We start from the raw sequence: 14,941 nt of genomic DNA, 5'->3' as shown, positions 1-14,941 counted from the left end.
CACTGTGGGAGAGAGACCTGGGCTCCTGTTGTACTTAGAATAAAATTCAGATTTCTTGCCAAGGTCTCAATGATCTGACCCCTGCCTGCCTTGCCAATTTGGTTCTAGAATGGAAGAGCTCATGCCAGATGGCCCCTCTTGTCCAGGCCACTCTCCATGCCATGCTTTATGGCTGATTGCTTCTTATCTTTGAGGCTTAGGTATCTCTTCCTTGGAAATGTTTTCCCCAACACTGCCTATTTTCTATTACTGTACTGGGTTTATTACCTTCAGAACCCTCACCACTATCTGTAATTGTAGGATTATTTGTTGACTTGCTTATACTCTGTATCCTCTCAGACTGTAAACTCTATGAGGGAACAAATAGGCAGTACCTAGCATGTTATCTGGCATGCAGTGGGTACAATAAATAAATAGTAGCTGCATGGGTACATTTTTCTCAAATGTCCATGAAAAAATAAATAATTGAGAAAAATACCAACTCCCCTAACAATAGACTTAACTGATGCTGCAGCCATAAGGTTTGGGGCAAATTGCCAGGCACCTTGCTGGGCAGCTCCTCCCCCCTAGGGTCCTCACCAGCCTTCACACAGCTGGGGTCCCTTTGCTCTCTGCATCTGGACATCCTGAACTTTTCCCTTAGCCAGGAAAAAAACTCAGGCTAAAATCTTCTGATTGCTCTGTTCTCATTCAGCATTGGTTTCTGAAGGTCACGCCAGTTTGTGTGGACATTGTTGATGAACAAAGAATAGAACTTCCCTCTACCCAGAGCATTTTAAGGACTCCCTTAAGTGCTGGACATTCTTATTTTTGGAGGCTCTACTCCCTCATCATATAAAACATATCAAATGAATTCATATCCATATTTAATATGATACTTTTTTTTTTTTTAAGATTTTATTTATTTGCGAGAGAGAGAATGAGAGACAGAGAGCATGAGAGGGAGGAGGGTCAGAGGGAGAAGCAGATCCCCCGCTGAGCAGGGAGCCCGATGCGGGACTCGATCCCGGGACTCCAGGATCATGACCGGAGCCGAAGGCAGTTGCTTAACCAACTGAGCCACCCAGGCGCCCCATGATACTCTTGCTATAAAATACCTTAGAAAGATTTTTGTAGTGTTGCTCTTGGAATTCTGGTTGTAACTAACATTTGATTTTTGATTGATTATTTAAAAAAAAAGAGAGGCATGAGATCAACCAATTTAGACAGAGCTTCTGCAGTCTTATGAAGGAGACATATTGAATAAATAATTACACATGTAATCTTTAAATCAAAGCTGTTGGAGTTACTGTTTTTGGATTGTACTCCAGAAATAATTTTTTGATGGAACATTTAACTTTAATTCTTAAAAATCTATGGTCCTTTTTGCTTCATGTTTCTAGATTTATGAATTTGAGGATGTTATTGGAAGGCCATGTGTTGTCTCACTTAAGGAAATGAGTGCTTTATGAGGTAACGAGTTTGCCATTGCTGGAGGAGTTCATGCTGGCTTTGTGGAATGTTACTACCTCCTTGGATTTTGTAACCATCCAGAATACATTTGGAACACACAGATCCTAAGCTGGAAAATGTCTGTAGAATATCAATTTTCCCGAGGTGCCCGGGTGGCTCAGTCAGTTAAGCGTCTGACTCTTGATCTCAGCTCAGGTCTTGATCTCAGGGATGTGAGTTCAAGCCCCATTGTGGAATATATATATATATTTATATCAATTCTCCCAACTAAGGAAACATATATGTTTGGTTGATATGTTGGACTGTGATTATAGGTCAGTCGACAGACTTGATTTTGACAATCGAATCCATTGATTTTCCTGTCTCACTTTGTAGGCACGCAACTTCAGGTAGGCAAGGGTCCTATTACATGTAATAGGAACCTTCAAGTGCCTTTGCACACACACACACACACACACACACACCATTGAAATTCTGCAAAAGACATTCAGGTCCAAATTGAATTCTATCGAAAAGTCTGAAGTAATTTCAATGTTAAAATATATTTTGTCAAAAAAATATATATTTTGTCAAAACCTTTAAGGCTCCTCAGAATGAACTTGGGTAATTAGGTTCATTTTGGTTAATATCTTTCGTGAGGGAATGAGTTTGAAGGACTTTCTGCTGATTCTAAGGCAAATGTGTGCCAGGGATTGGGAAACTGTATGTGGGCAGCTGAGTAGAGTTGGAGGAACTTTCTCTGTATTTTTAGGGTGCCACACTTGCAGGTAAAAGCTTGCTAAATAAGAAGGAGATGTGATCCTATGGAACTAAGAATAGAGCAAATGAAAGCTGAGGAGTCCTCTCTCCCTCCTTCTTGCTGCTTCTTTCTGCACTTCTCTCACCTCTTCTTCCTGGCTTTCTCTATGACTCAGTGGAGAGGGCAAGAAATGCCTGCCCCACAGCTTTGAGGTTTATAGCTTCTCTGTTCTAGAACCCTGACCACACTGGGATTGAAATCTCTAGCCACAGTTCTAGATTCCTACAGAAAGGCCTGGGAGTCTGTCCAGGTTGTGTTAGACCTGACCACGGGGACAAGATCTTTCATGTGACTTGACTGTCAGCAGCCCATCTGTATGAACGGGATAGACAGTTCTCAGGGAACTAGGGTGTCTGTGACTCAGTCTAGGAGAGCTCCTTAAAAGATGTTCACTCTTCTGTTCATTTTAAGTTTTTTTTAAAGAATAATTGAGATAGGGGATTTATATTCTAAGAAAAAAAAACATATTCATTATAAACAAATATTGTATGGAAACACAGGTAACCAAAGCAAAAGATAATGAAAACTATCTTTGTTTTGCCTGAACATAAAATATAATTAAACTACTGCTCAAATTAATAATTAGCTGTCTTTATCAAACACTTGCCTTTGCATGCTTTCAAGAATTCTCATGATTGAGTACAAAATAAACCTGGGTTGTACTTTGCCATAGATAAGACTGTGGGGCAGGAATCATCCCTTGGAAAAACTTGTAGACAGAGGTGGCTAACTCAGTCCCCTGAAGGATCACCTCTGATCTCTGGGATACACTCAGAGCCCCAGAGCTCACAAAGAACTAGGATCCAGATACATAAGTGCCTGCCAAGTCAATATTGAATAAAGTTGCCTCTTAGTCATTGGAAATTAGATGAGGGAAATAATCTCACTCAACCTATCCCAATACCCTGAGCTCTGAGGTCACTGTTCACTCATCCCTGACCTGCTCCTCCCCATTTGCTCTATCTTCTCTCCAATATTTCTGACATTTGTGGCCACTTCTTCACCTAAATAGACCTTATCATTTCTTAGCTGCATTACTGGAAAACCAGTTTTCTAAATTATTCATTCTTTAGTGAATGAACATCGATGAACATTATGTTGGGTTACCCCTGGAATGAGGGAATGGAAAAGACACACTTCTGGCCTAGGAAAGGCTCTGTTGGACTCTTTTCTCATTGCACTTGTACCAAGTTTTATCATTTTGATTATTACTCATTCCCTGCTAAGGGAAGAGTTTTTGAGAGAGCCATAGGCTAAGACTCAGCGTGCTTGGGAACTGCATTGGTGTGATTAGATTCATTTTTGATATTGTTCGGTAGTTCTTATCACTTATTTATGTGTCCTATAGTTTCTGCCAGTGTCTTAGAATTGTGTGTATATGTGTGTTCATGTGCATGTGTTTGCTTTGGGTTGATATTAGGGCATGGGGTTTTGTTTTCTCCAAAACCTAAAATATTTTTCCTTACTTGTACCAAACTGCCATTCGTGACAAGGCCTCCTCAGATACAATTAGATAAAAGGTAGATTGCAAAGGGCTTTGTGACATTTTGTGATGTAGTTAGCCTGGTGATGGGTATTGAAGAGGGCACATACTGCATGGAGCACTGGGTGTTATATACAAACAGTGAATCATGGAACATTACATCAAAAACTAATGATGTGGGACGCCTGGGTGGCTCAGTCGGTTAAGCGGCTGCCTTCAGCTCAGGTCATGATCCCAGGGTCCTGGGATCGAGTCCCGCATTGGGCTCCTTGCTCAGCAGGGAGCCTGCTTCTCCCTCTGCCTGCAGCTCCCCCTGCTTGTACTCTCACTCACTCTCTCTTGCCTATGCTCTCTCTAGCAAATAAATAAATAAAATCTAAAAAAATGTATGGTGATTAACATAATATAATAATAATAATAATAATAATAATAATAATAATAATAATAAAAAGATACTTACTTTATAAGATCAGGATAAAAGTTAGTGGGAAATGAAACACTTTCATCCGACAGTGAATTTGTGACTAACTTAAAAACTCCAGGAAATCAGTCTGGGCATCCCTCAGCCTTCTGTCTCCCACCTTGCTAAACTCATCTACAAGTGCACATGGCCATCATTCTCTTCCTTCTCTCCTACATGAAGAGAAGTCTCCCTGCCTGCACTCTGGAATGTGCTCCTGCAGGACTTGGCTCTGTCTAAAGCTCCACCTAAGAAAGTACACAAACATGACCATATGTACATCTGTTAATATGCACAAATCTCTCCCACTTAAAAAAGAGAAGCGACAGTCACCAATGTCTCCTGCAGCTCAGCAGTTGACATTGGCCACAGCTCCAATTCTTGTTTCCCTCAGAGTCTCCTCCTCCCCTCCTGGTCACTCCTCAGGTCACCTTAGTCCAGGTCTACTGTCCTCACAGCCTGGTTCAGACTTCCCACATCAGGGTCAGCGATAACCTTAGCTTTGTCAAAAGCACTTTTCACCTCTAACCTTCCTGTCCTTGCTGCTGCCCTTGATCCTTTCAACCACTCTCACAATCCCAAACCTCACTCCTTGACTTCTGGGTACCACTTTGGGTTCTTCTGTGCTCTTCTCCTTACACTGACATCTTACATGATTTCCTCCTCACCTGTTCTCACTACCCCATCTTCTGAAGTCTCCCAAATCTTTCTGTTCAGTCCATATGTCTCTTCTGAGCACCAGCCACATGTGTCCACCTCTGGACATCTGGACTTCCAACATGGATGGGTCTCTCAAATCAACATGGCTGACCTACTCTTGTACACTGCACATCGCCTCACCAGACCTGCTCCTCCTCCAGTGTTACCTATCTCAGTGGATGACACCAGCTGGTATCCAGTCACTCAGTCCAGAAACCTCAAAGTCACCCATGATTTCTTCATGCTCACCCCAGACATTAGGTCAGGCACCAAATTTTGCCTTTCAAAGTCCCCATTCCTTTTTTTAGTTATCAGTTGTGCCTTGCCTGGATTATAGAAACAACACTGAGCAGTCTCATTTTATTGATTTCAGTCTTTGCCCTCATATCCATCCAACTGCACTGAAGCCAAGGTAATCTTTCTGAAACACAAATGTGGTAATGCCAATTCCTTGCTTGAAATTCTTCAAAAGCTCTCAGTCATGCAGAGTGAAGTCTGTACTCCTTAGCACAGTACATTCAGCTTTAATCTGGCTTTAGCTTATGCCTCCAACTTCATTTCCTGCCAAGCCCCTCACTCTCAGCTGTGTGCTCTGTGGCTTGAGAAAAGCCAAGTCTTTTTTTTTTTTTTTTCTTATTCTCATCTTTCCAGTCCATAAGAGTTTCATTTCCTCTTATAGATTTGCCAAAAGCAAAGTAGCAACTCTGATCCTCTGGAATGTAATCAGTCTATAATTTACTTCAGTATGAAAATGTTTCTGTTTTTGATGTCCTTGGTTATTTATACTTCTCTATTCTTGCCCCTATTGCCCAGAAAGGGGATTCGTGGACTGGAGGATTGACAGTGAAGACACAAGTAGATTCTAGGCCTGGAGCCCAGCTGCTCCCATTCACTCCTTCTTTTTTGTCATTTCTGAGGAACTAGAAGACGGTTCCTGGATGATTGGCAATTGGTCAGTCTGAGCTCATGGTGGTTACTTCTTGTTAATTAGCACAGGTGAATATTAAGATCTCAGGCCATCGTTACTTTGCATATGTCAATCCCTATGCATAGAATTTTCTCCCAACTCCATGCCCTGTTTTCCAAATTCAGCACCTGGTGAAATCTTCCTCATGCCTCCAGATCCAGCTCACATACTTCCTCCTCTGTGCATCCTTCCCTCACATTTGTCCTTCTCAAGGATACTTCATTACTTCCTCGAAGCTCACAGAGTACCATGCAGATCCCTCTAGCATTGCAGTTAGCATGATACAAACTGAAGACCACCCTCATATCTGTTTCTCTGTCTCCTGCACTTAACTAAAGTCTCCACAGGCTTCCCTGTATCAGTCATTGATGTCTCAGAGTCTGACCTGGTGCCCGATACGGAGTTGTTGCTCAGAAAATCTGTAAGATAAAGTGTTTACCTATTTGGAAGAAAATAATAGAATTAATTTAACCTCTTGTCTAGTTTTATTTACAGAGGTATTTCAAATAGAATCACGAGGCATCACAACAGATCAGAACTTTTGAAATCACCAGAGGGTGCTGGTAATTGTTTCCCTGTGAAGACCCCTAGGCAGATATATGTGGATAAATGAGAGGAACCTCTGGAAGATTCCACTAGATGCCATTTTGGTTTCCCCGAGTTGGCTGGTCCCTGTAATACAAACACAAACCTGACAATGAGCCCTGAGCTGAACGGACTTGTCCTTTCTTGAAGCCGGTGCCACTAGGGTTCCTTGGGCTCTTCAAGGTGAACGCCCAGACTCGGGCCATAAGTATTTCTTCAGGCCACAACACTGTGGGACATTTTTCGGTGCCTCTGTTTTCCCTCCACGCTCCCAGGTCATTGACTGAAACATCCCTCCCCCCGATTCAGATGCAAAGTGGTCTTAGGGCACTGCACCACCATTGTCTCCACGTCACGGGCGGCCCCTTCACTTCCGGGCCCTGGCCTGATGACGTGATGGCTGACTACTCCGAGCATAGCTGCGCCCAGACTCTTGCTGCTGCGAAGACACATCCTTCCCTCCAACACTGTGCCCTTTCAGGATTGTGTCTCTAGCAGTCAGCCTTGGCGTTGGCCCTTCTTGCACTAGTTTCAGCAGGGTTGGGCTGGTGTCAGGGTTAGGGCTGCTGGGAAGTCTTGCCAGTGGGACAGCTGTTTTCTCCTTTCTCCTGAAGACTAGACACCCTTCTCCAGTCAGACGGGAGGGCTTGTGTTTCACCTCAGGATCCAGAACAGAGAGAGGTTTGCGTCCCCTCCTCCTTCCTTCAGGGCAGCGGCAGGCTTTCCCAGGGGGCTCTCCTGCCAGCCCTTCTCCCTCTCAGAAGCCTCCTGCTTATTCTCTCTTCAGGTTCAACCAGTGAATGATCTCAGGTTTCCTCCATCACTTCGGGTCTCACAAAACATTTGAATTTATCAAAGGAGCTTTTGCCTTTTGCCTCCTGAGGCCTCAAAAGCCTCCCAGACCCCGCCCGGGCCAAGCCCCCGCATGCTGTTGTTACCTCATTTACACTGCTGTCTAGAACACAACCCAAACTGCCTGCATCCCTCAGAGACTGTGCGTATTTGGAGAAAATTACTCAGCATTTAAATGTCAGAATAATCGAGCCCACACCCCCATAAATAATTATGTAAAGGACAGAAATGAGGCATCACCACTGCCCATGCTGCAAGGGACCTTCAGGGCCGTGGAGTCCAGCCCACATTTGTCACAGGTGAAGAGCACAGAGGGGGCAGTGCTGGGTCACATGGCTCCACATGGCAGCTCCCAATGACCTCTCATGGGGTAACATTGAGGACTAGTAAGCACTCATACCAGACATCTCACCTTCATGAAACCTTCAATCTCAATGTGTTTTATTTTCAAAACTATCTTACATCTTCCTTCTGCTGAGATAAAAGGATGTTGAGTCTTGAGGAAACACTGTGATGCTCTTGGGTCCTGCCAAACCAGACCCCCTAATTCTCCTCTTGCTGGCAGGAGGCAGCAAGATAACACACAGCTGTTTAAAGCCCATCTTGGAAGTGGGTCCTGGAGAACAGCAGGTTTCAGAACACCTGGAGGACTCTTCTAATGAACTGTGTTTCTAATGAACTGAGGGACCTGACTCAATCGGTGAGATGTTTTCTGGGTTTATTTTTTTCATGTGGCAGTGGCAACAGCAGCAGCTAGAAGTTTTGAGAAGGTGGCGGAGCAGCAGGACGAGATGATGGATACTTATACACAGGCTGGGGGAAGTTCCAGCAGGATTAATAGGTGGAAGGAACACTGGGATTGAGAGAGCTTGATTCCCCTGAGCCATTTCTATTTCAGAGAAGTATTCCCCCAATTAATTTCATTTCAAATAGTTGTCCTGATCCTGATAATTAAAAGCAAAAATAAAACCCCCCAAAATGCATATGATTGTATCATCATGGAAGTAGATATAAATTATATAGATGCTAGGTGCCAAGCTCCATGCTGGGTGCAGTGGGAGAACATCACTCTTGTTGGCTCAGACTAAGAAGATCAGCAAAGCAGGGTACTTGCGAGCCAGTGGCATGTTGGCAGTGAAAACCCTCAGTGCTTAGGTCAGCCAGAGAGAGTGAGATCTGAGGCTGGTGATCAGTGCAATCTAGGGATTGAGTAGGCTATCTATGTTCTGTGTCCTAATAGCCTTGTACATGATGTTACCTCCTTTTGGGAGGGTTTTCATCCCTCCGATGTCAAAATAGTGAAGGTTCATAAAGTCCATAGAAACAGCTTCCACTGGAGAACAGTGTGGAACTGACCTGGGTGATGGTGCCCTTCTCTGAGCTTCTTAATCATGCTGCATTTTTTATTAGGTCATCAGTGACCATTATGCAAATTCTATAAATCATTTCTTGGGCTTGTTCTACTTGGCCTATCAGTAATATTTGACCTATTGGATTACTTGCCTTCCAGGACACAATAGTCTCCAGGCTTGAGTCATCCTACATACGTTGTTCTGCTTCATGGAGTTCTCATCAACCTGAGCTCTCAACAATCCCCTCTACCAGTGTTTGGTTCTTAGCGTAGGTGCTACACTGATTAACGCCAGAGGGTGCTTTCACAGAGATCCTTATATCCTTGGTACTCCTTGGAGTTGTGCAGTGCCCTGCTATTCACATAGACCAGGATGTACTGTAATGTGATCACAGAGTGGACAATGCTGGTCTGCACACTGCTTGTCGCCAGTTCATGATGAGATAAGGACAGATATTGACAGAACACATCTAGAAACATTTAGAACAGTGTGACATTGTTGTTACATCTACATCTGCAGTCAGTAGAGTCTTCTCATTGTTCATAGTCTGTTGGGGACAGTTTGAGCATTGTTGGACTCAAGTGGTGAGTCAGAGCGGATGGAAGCTGGATCCTAGGTATGCACAGTAAGGATCATGTTGTAACCTGTGGTATTTTAAGTTTAATTGGTCAACTGAAAACTTGACAAAATCTGAATATTTCTTTTATTGAAAGATAATTTAAATCATTGAAACATTATCAAATAAATTGTTAAAAGTGACTACTGATGAAGGATTGAAGATGAATGTTGAAAATAAAACTTCCTTTCATTTTGTATAAAAATTTAAAAAAGAATATTCTGAGCCTTAGAAATTGCTTTAAAATTTCTTTTTCTGTACCCATCAACCTGCCTCTTCTACCATGAGTAATATTTAAACAAAATACCTATTTAACTCATAATATTTTGTTTAATTATAACTGCAAAAGGATAAAAAGTTACAAATGCATTGCTCCTATTAATCACCTATATGCATAATCTCAATGAGCAGTGTGTAGTTTTGGTCATTTTTTCTTGATTGTGTTTTTTTCTGATTATATTTTGAAATGTACTTTTATGTTTTTTGCATCTAATAATAAAAATGTGGGCTTGTGTTATGTATGCCTTTATTTTTACTTCATTTCCCCTTTCTAGTAATTTACTTCTGTTTGTTTTAATAAAAATATCAGTTTGCAATGGATTGGAACATAAGATATATGTTAGAAACATAGATACATGTAATACCTCTGAGGCAGAGCAGCTGCTGGACTTGGACAAGTCCTTCTCTTCTCTGTGTATGCTCACTCCCATGATATCCTCAAGATTCATGTCCTTAAATTCCACCCAAATGCCAACGACTTCTAAATGTATCTCTTCAGCCCAGACCTCTCCCTTGAACTAAGCCTGTCCAATTGCCTACTTGACATTTCCACCAGGATGAGTAACAAATCCAAAACTGAACTCCTGATCTTCCCCCATCCCCACCCAAGATGCTCTGCTTAGAAGTTTTGTCATCTCAGTAAATGGAAATATCATCTTTCTACTGGCTTCAGCCAAACGGTCAGTCATCATTGACTCTTCCTTTTTGTCTCACACTCCACATCCAATCTATATTGAAATCATGTTGATTCCATCTGCAAAATACATCCAGAATTTATTTCTCTCAACCTCCATTTCATCCAGATCCTAGCCTTTATCCCCACTTGCCTGGATTGTTGCAATAGTCTCCTAAACACTTTCTGCTTTCTCCTCTGCCTTATAGTTTCTTCTCAGCAGAGCAACTAAAGTGAGCCTTCTAAAGCTAAGGACAGATCTTGCTACTCCTCTGCTCAAATTATTCCAGTGAAACCCCATCTTAGTCTTAAAGTCACTTGTAATGACTAAAAACCATACGTGATCTGCTGTCTTTTTTTAATTTAAATTCAGTTAGCCAACATATAAAACACCATTAGTTTCAGATGTAAAGTTCAGTAATTCATCAGTTGCATATAACACCCAGGGCTCATCACATCACATGATCTGCTTTCTTCCTTGGCTCACTCTGACTCAACCTCACTGGCTTCCTTCTTGTTCATCAGATGTACTAATCATGCTCCTGCCTCAGGGCCTTTGCACTCAATGTTTTCTCTTCCCAAAACACCCACAGATCCCCTTACTTGCTCTCCTGTTAGATATTTCCTTCAATTTAGATATTTGCTCCAAAACACTCTTCACCTATAGATCCCCTTAGCTTGCTCTCCATTTAGATATTTGCTTCAATTTGTTCTCCCTTTAGTTATTGATGACCACATCAATGACGCTCCCCCCTGCCAGGTCCTATTTAAGTTTGCACTCCTCTGGATTCCCCTATGCCCTCCCCCTCTTTTTCTCCATAGAACTTAATATTTTCTAAAATATGTATAATTTATTTTTAAAGATTTGCTCTGCAATATAAACCACACAAGAGTAGGGATTTTATCTCTTGTGTTCACTGCCAACTCCTTAACACCTAGAGCAGATCCTGACACATAATAGGTACTTAATCTCCATATTGTGAGCTCTGTTCTTTGACTGTGAGCCCATGATCAGGAGAGAAGATGCCTTATAACATTTTTCATTATCTAGGTTTATCCCAGTGCCTATTAAAGAGCAATGATTATGCATATGCATGAATAAATGAATGGCAGGCTCTCTTGGGACATTGCAAATGATGAAGGTATACCACCAGACCTGTGAGTTTTTACTATCTTGTTATGAAGATGAGACAGCTGTAAAATAAAAATATTTACCTAGATGGGAGGGATGAATAATAACATATGTAGTTCTGGGAAAGAAGACATAATTAAGGTTTGGGGTAGAACAGGTATGTTTTGAGTTCTGGTCCTTGGCAAGAGAAAGAGAAGTAAGGTTATCTCTAGGTGAGGTGGGAACAAGTTTGAATGAAGTATGTTTGGTGGGAGTTTGAGCAAATCACCTGGGCTGAATGTATCTTTCCAATTTTGAGGATTTAACCTGTCAGTCATCAATCTCAACTCTCTCTTTACTCTCTCAAAAAGTGACATCTAGAAGTAAAAACTCTCATCCACTAGAGAGAGAACTATATCCTCAAAGTATTTGCCTTAAGACAATTAAGTGTCAGGCTTGAGTTTCAGGAAACAGACCTCAGCCATTGTGTTCATGGAAGAGATATATTCTTCTAACCATAAAAAAATACTTCCTTTTTCTCAGTAACAAGGAAGGAATGATGACTACATTTTGGGAGGTGACAGAAAAGTTTATAGAAGCTCATGGAGTTTGCTTCTCTTTCCCAAGATCATAAAGGAATTGTGTGATCAGTGTAGTCACTCACACTTCAGTGTGAACAAGCCTATCTCTTTTCTTCCTTGGGGAGATTTGCACTGTAGACCTCACCTGTGCTTACAGAATGAATGGATTTAGGTGTCAGCAATTAAGTGAGAGCAAGGATAGTTTTGTTTATTAACTTAATATGCTTCTATCTAGCTTCTGTATTCCTCTTCAGATTTCCAAATTCCTGGAGAGGTTGAATGGTCCACTTTAATCCAAGGGATCACTAAACATGGAAAGTACTATCAGGAGATGCCTCTAACCCTTAGGTATTTGACTTGCACTCTTACTGAATAGCTTTAAACTTCAAATAGTAAAAATGTCTCATGAAGAAGAGCTTTTGTGATGGCTGGTATGTTGTACAACTCTGCTCCTGCTGAATAGGGCCAGAGTCCATGGTATATGATAGTCTCCAACATAAACTCGGGCCTTGGAGAGTCCAAATGATATGCTTTTTGGGATTACAGATGTGAAGATCTATTATTCATTCCTGCCTGGCATCTGTTACCTAGATAGCTGTGAAAATGCCAAAACATTGATGATATTCACTGCTTTCTTATTTGATGCTCTGAACTTTGTGAAATTGTTCGACACTCCCATTTTCAAATTTCCATTAACTATTTATAAAAGGATATTTGTTCAATGGAAAACTTGAATTCATTAAGTTCTGCTTTGTAAAAGAGTCCACCTGTCAGTATGTTACTTCTGGAAGACTCATTTTTCTCATCTATCTAGAGAGATTTTTGAACCAGAGAACCACACATTTTGAGCCAAGAAATAGAACATGGCCTTTGGTGCCTATCTTGGATGGTGTGACAATCTTGGGAATTCACTGTGGATGTTGAAATGTTGGTGGTTTACAAGTACAGAGAACACAGTGACATAGTATTTGAAATTACGTCTGGTTTTGTGAGCCTAGGAGGGATATTTAGAACAATATTCAGGCCTCACCAGCTATGAGAATTTCTAACTTTAAACAATACCCATAAGCATTCTAGAGATGTATCCAAGAGAAAGATGGGCATATTGTAGGATCTGAATTTATTCTCTCCAAATATTAATTCTTCCTTTGGGGCCAGTTTATCTCTTTGGACTTTTGTTTGCTTCCTTGGGAGAAAAAAAAAAGTTTTTATCAGCAATATGAAATACTTTCATTTTGTAATTCTGAGGTATGGCAAATCATTTCTGGATTTTTTGTCTTATCATAACAGCTATCACTCCTGTAGTATTCAGCATATGCCAGAAGGTTTCAGGTCAGTTCCCATATATTAATATACTGACTCTCACACAGCAACCTTATGCAATGGGTGTTACTATTACTAGCGTTTTATAGATAAGAAAACTGAGGCATGGAGAGGATAAGTGATCTGTCCAAGCTCACACTGCTAATAACAGGCAGAGCCAGGACACAAATGCAGGCAGTCTGGTTCCAGAATCCATTGCCTGTAACTATTACACTCAGCCACCTCCTATAGTAAGATCAAGGCTCCTTGAAAATGTGTTTTTAGTTTTTGATATTAAAAATATTTTGATTTTAGATAAATTATGGCTATAAGACTCTATCAATATTCTACTTATCCTATTATCTCTCTCACACACTTCAATATTTCTTCCCATATATCAAGATTTCAAACTGGATCTTTGAGAAAATCAGTAAAATTAAAAAGTCTCTAGCATTTGATTAGAGAAGATGGAAGACATCCTTTACTAGAATTATGAGTCAGAGAGCTGAAATCACTATAGACTCTACAGATACTAAAAGGGAATGTTATTAAAGATAATATGTCTATACATTTGAAAACTCAGATGAAATGGACAAGTTCCTTGAAAAACACAAACAACAAAAGCTCATTCAAGGAGAAATAGATAACCTGTATGTATTGAGGAGATTGAATTTGTGGTTACAAACTTTCCCAGAAAGGAAACCAGGTCTAGGTTTCACTGGTAAGTTCTATCAACTATAAAATTCTTCACATAACATCCCAGAATATTCAAAAAGAGGAAATACTCCCTAATTCATTCTATGAGACTGGCATTATATGACAAACAAACCAGGCATATATATTTCAGGAAATGTTCCAATAAAGAGCAATACCTGTCAGGAACATAGAGGAAAATGTTCCAAACAAGATTTCAAAAATGTATACAAAGAATAATACATCATGATCAAGTGCTGTCTATCTCAAGAATGCAGGGTTGATTTAACCTTCAAAAATCAAGCAATGTGATTTTCCATATTAAAAAATGCAGAAAAAAATATTTGACAATATCCAGCATCTATTCTCAATGAATTAAGGATATCAGGAAACTTCCTCACTCTAATAAAGGGCATCTATGAAAAACCTACAGTTAACATCATAATTAATGGTAAAAGATCAAATACCTTCTCCTAGGGTCAGGAATAAGGCAAGGATTTCCTCTTTTTATCAATTCTATTCAACTTCACATTGGAGATGCTAAGTACAATCAGGCAAGAAAAATGAATAAAAGGCATGTAGATTGAAAGAAAAAAAAAAACATAGGGGCGCCTGGGTGGCTCAGTTGTTAAGTGTCTGCCTTCGGCTCAGGTCATGATTCCAGGTCCTGGGATCGAGCCCTGCATCGGGCTCCCTGCTCGGCAGGAAGCCTGCTTCTCCCTCTCCCACTCCCCCTGCTGTATTCCCTCTCTCGCTGTGTTTCTTTCTGTCAAATAAATAAATAAAATCTTTAAAAAAAAAAGGAAAAAAAACATAGAACTATTTATTTATTTTCTGTTTTCCTTCCTTCCTTTTTCTCTCTCTTTCTTTCTTTCCCTTTCTTTCTTTCTTTCTTTCTTTCTTTCTTTCTTTCTTTCTTTCTTTCTTCTTTCTTTTCTTAGAGAAAGAAAAAGAGCATGTGAGCGGAGAGGGGCAGAGGGAGAGGGAGAGAGAGAATCTTAAGCAGGCTCCATGCTGTGCTTAGAGCCTGACATGGA

Source organism: Mirounga angustirostris, unplaced genomic scaffold (genome assembly GCF_029215605.1).
Source record: "Mirounga angustirostris isolate CCGP_5_RB_7025 unplaced genomic scaffold, mMirAng1.0.hap1 SCAF_10, whole genome shotgun sequence".
NCBI lineage: Eukaryota > Metazoa > Chordata > Mammalia > Carnivora > Phocidae > Mirounga > Mirounga angustirostris.
This window is presented reverse-complemented; position numbering follows the sequence as displayed.